This window comes from Limulus polyphemus, unplaced genomic scaffold (assembly GCF_000517525.1).
Source record: "Limulus polyphemus unplaced genomic scaffold, Limulus_polyphemus-2.1.2 Scaffold6879, whole genome shotgun sequence".
NCBI lineage: Eukaryota > Metazoa > Arthropoda > Merostomata > Xiphosura > Limulidae > Limulus > Limulus polyphemus.
In genome coordinates, this window is record NW_013672489.1 from 40,954 (window position 1) to 45,803 (window position 4,850).

The 4,850-nt window shown below is 31.4% G+C and overlaps 1 pseudogene; it reads right to left on the bottom strand.

The window, feature by feature from the left end:
- Window positions 1-448: 448 nt before the first annotated feature.
- On the bottom strand, window positions 449-4,816 carry LOC106474151 (annotated as a pseudogene).
- Window positions 4,817-4,850: the final 34 nt, after the last annotated feature.

The following is a 4,850-nucleotide window of genomic DNA, read 5'->3' on the forward strand; positions in this document are numbered from 1 at the left end:
ATAGCGCATGGCGCAGTGGACAAACAAGTTTATGTATAGCGCATGGTACAGTGGACAAACAAGTTTATGTATAGCGCATGGTACAGTGGACAAACAAGTTTATGTATAGCGCATGGCATAGTGGACAAACAAGCTTATGTATAGCACATGGTACAGTGGACAAACAAATTCATGTATAGCGCATGGCACAGTGGACAAACAAGCTTATGTATATTAGTTGAAGAAACTGACCTTCTAAGATAATGGTTGTGACAGAGAAAATTGAGTCAACGTAAAGTAAAAAACATATTTTGGTATATAAAACGCTTTTCGTGAAATGGTTTGTTTATTTGTTTGTTGTTAAGCGCAAAGCTACACAATGGGCTCTCTGTGCTCTGCCCACTACGGGTATCCAAATTTGGTTTTTGGAGCTATGAGTCTTTAGAATTACCGTTGTGCCACTGAGGGGTTAATAAAATAAAAACAGTTTCTGAAAATCTACGTGAGTTAAGTTGTGAGTGTTATTGAAACCAAACCAAACAACAAAATGCACTGAAAATAATGAAGACAGAGTCTGGTTCTGTCATGATATCTTTATAGCGTACCTTTCTGGGTCAAATTTTTCTGGATTCGGCCAGAGACTCGGATCATGATGAAGATGATGAACAGGAATATGAATAGCCATTCCTTTTGGTATGTAAAGGGAACCGTACCGAACTTCCTCGGTAGCCTCTCGGGTGATAAATCTGGCGATTTAATAAAGCTCAAATGATTTTTGTTGCAGGAAGAATACAGAATGTCTGAATTATATTTCCTGATGTATGTGAATTAGATTTCTATTGCAGGAAGAATACAAAATATCTGAATTATATTTGTAACTTTACTGAAAATTCATGGTGTCCTCTAAATCAATATCTACATATTTATCTACGTTTATACTGTTGAAAGAAACGCTTACAAGTAAATTGGAGGGTACAATCTCAGACTTTCGGACAGAACTTGATCCAAATACTGGAGTTTGTGGACTTTGGCGTAATCCAGGCTCCCTCCCTACGTATAGATTTATAAATATAAGTCCAAGTGACTATTAAATTAACAAGGTATGTTTTGTTAAAATACATAAATTATATATTTCAAACTTTTATTTTAATACTTAGCGAACAACGTTAACAAACAACTAGGCCTAACTTAAGCCTTGCAGTTTATGCAGCAACACTGACCTTTTAAAGTATAAGCCTATTGCTTTTATAGTTTGTTGTGAAGGCCTAAACATTACAGAGCATCGTAGAGAAAGAAAGTTTTTTTTAGAAGGAAAATACAAAAATAGAGGCATAAGATGTTTACTTACTTCTTTCGCAATTAATTCATCCACTTCTTTCCTCACCTTATCCTGTACGTCTGGATGTTGTACGAGAAGGTGCGTTGTAACGCTTATTGCTGTACTTGTTGTTTCATACCTAAAAATCAGACAAATTTCCGAAGCAAGAATAATATCAAACTGATCTAACCTGTTTTGTTACTGAATAAAAAGTCATATTTTAAAATATTTATAAATGATTTAAATTGTACGAAGAAGCCATGTTGCTCATTTAAAGAAAGACATACAAGATCTTTGATGTTTTCTATATTTGTTACACTTTTAAGTTTTATAGATGTACTTTAGTTGCGAAATATATTTTCCTGCACTATCGCATTTCATTTGAACAAAATAATTCAAACATTTAGTTGATACGAATCCTAGTGGGGGAGGTCCCCCGGAAGGCTGAATAACACAATAGCCATTCTATCAAGAAGAGTCAAAATGAATAGCACACGAGCCTTTCTATCAAGAAGGCCTAAGTTGATTACATATTCTCATTTTTTCTAAATAATAAATTTTAGTGTTCAAAATTATGCTTATTATGCAAGAACAGTTCACTAATGCACAGAAAAACACAACATGTTAACAAAATAAAGTTTCTAAAATTGTGGAACATAAAATCATTGTTATTTAATGTAGCCTTTTTCTATCAACATGAAATAATCATTTTCGACGAGAAAGAAACAACATAAAATGCAGTCTGCCATTTGGTTTTCTACCCGTCACCGGCGTGTCTAAACTGGTCTAAATTCAGTGACAAGTGGAGAATCGAATGATGACCGGGCAACATGTTTCTTACATGTTAAAATTTACAATTCTGGTATTAAGGTAAAAACAGTAACGGCATTATATTAAACAAGTTGCCCACTGAATAATTCAAAAGAATAATTACTAATATTAATGTTGCATATTCTTCATATACATTCATTGAAGTAAAATATAACTCAAACCCATACAACAATTTTAATTCTTTTTTCTTAACATTAATTCAACATGATATTTATGTTTGTGTTGTAAACGGATTGCATTAATTTAATGTTTTACGGTGGGTGAATTTTGGGGTTTCTTCGTACAGAGACCGAAATGTTAGTGTTATCCACCTGAACACTGGGTAGACATAGCCCATAAAAAATTAAAGATAAGAACAGTGTATCGTGACAAAATTGGTTTTAAAACAAGTTATTATTCTCGCGCTTTTTATAAGCAGTGACACTGAATATATTATCACAAAGAATTGCAACAATGAAATAAATATAAAATTCTATAGAGGGATAATTGTAACAATGAAATAAATATCATAAAATTCTGAAGAAGGGTAATTGTAACAATGAAATAAATATCACAAAATTCTTAAGAAGGGTAATTATAAGAATATGTATAGAATTTTGAAGAGGGACAACAATAAAAGAAATATTATAAACTTGTTAAGAAGGATAATTTTAAAAATAGAAGAAATATATATTACAAAATTCTTAAGAAGGGTAATTTTAACAATATAACAGAATTCTGAAGAGAGATAACAATAAATAAAATTCTTAAGAAGTTGTTGTTGTTTGGTATTAAACACAAAGGGTTATCTGTGCTCTGCCCATCACGGGCATCGAAACCAGTTATCTAGTGGTATAAGTCCGCAGACATACCACTGTGTCACTGGAGGGCTTCTTAAAAAAAAGAATTGTAAAAATAAAAGAAATATATAAGAATATATTTTTCGATTCGATTATTTTTAAGCAACTTTTTATACAATGCAGAAAAAATAAAGAACGTTTTATAAGAACCTAAATATAACTGTTTGAGTTTTGAAGTATCCCCTTCTCTAGATATAGATTTAGTGTTTCTCAATATGTAGCGGAATGAAAATTAAAATAACGTATTCAAAACTTAGATCTTCAAGTGAATACAAACGATATTTGACAGAATTGGAAATCCAGAAAATTGTGTGATTTGAAATTAATTTAAAGTCCAAAAGCTAGCAAGAAATAACAGTGTTTGTTGGCTTGATTTTGATTTTATAATATCATTAATGCTACAGAAACAGCTGGTATCAAGTATTTATTATATCATTGTATTTTTAAAATGCTCCCAAAACGTAGAGCTGGTTTCAAATCTGCTTGTAACTTGTTAGACATTAATCAGGACATTTAAGTGTGAGTTAAGGAAGCTTTATATATATTCTTAATTCACATATCACGCTCTTATATTGGAATTAAGTTGTTCGAGCCAATTCTTACCCAGCCATTATAGCTATAAAAGCATTCGCCTCAACCTCCACATCTGTCAATCCTCTCGATATGCTGGTAGTTTTATTAGACTCAGGTCCTAGGATGTAAATAAATGTCCAAAATAACATTTTGCAACTTGAGTTTGGAAACACATTATGACAATATAATAACAAATTGGCAAACAATGACTTATAAGCATAATGAAGTAATTTTTTTTGGGGGGGGACATACTAAATGTTTCGACAAAAATAAATCATTTCATTATACTTATGAATCGTTGTTACTTATTACAACATTTACAAGTAAATCAGGCATTACTTGATAAATATAAACGTATTTTAAATAGTTAATGTGGTTGTGTAGTTTTAATTTTAGATTATTCTAAAATGCGTCCAATAATTGAAGAAAACTGATATTTAAGTTAGAATAAAAATAACTAATTATAGAAAAAATTACTATTGTTCCAACAAAGTTGTACATTTCTAGAAATAGTATTTTAGGCAAATGTCAGTGTAAACTGTGATGGTGAAAATAAAGCACGTAAATGCCTCTGAAAAAACGTGTGTTTGTATTAGCTACCAGTAAAGTTTGAAGTTGCAAACATAAGAAGAACAAACATATTATATTTTTTATTTGAAAATAAGCAAGATTAAAACTGTATTCAACAAACAGAACGTCTCAGAATTTATCATTACCATGTTCAAGTCTTTCTGCCTTTTGTGCGCAAATGTCAGCCTCGTCTCCAGCTGTGAGCTGATCTCCAGTGATATTCTTCATGTCAATATTCTTATTCTGAGAGTCTATCATCATCTGGAGCAAATCCTGATGTCGGTTCTGTAAGAAATATAACGAAATTCGTAAAAATTTAAGTGATTACAATAAATGAACCGTTTTATGTAAAAATAAAACAAAATACTTATGACAGACGAAACAAATTAATTCTTTGGTTAGGTTAGTTTCACAGTAACAATTGTTGATAGAATGAACATTATAGCAGCTGTATGAACCAGTTCTCTCCTTAAACCAGCATTATAACACTATTTATTGAGAGTGTTAACATTGTATTCACTGAGAGGAGTTCTGTACTTAAGTCACTATTTTAACACTAATTGTTGACAGAGTTAACACTGTATTCACTGAGAGGAGTTCTGTACTTAAGTCACTATTTTAATACTAATTGTTGACAGAGTTAACACTGTATTCACTGAGAGGAGTTCTGTCCTTAAGTCACTATTTTAACACTAATTGTTGACAGAGTTAACACTGTATTCACTGAGAGGAGTTCTGTC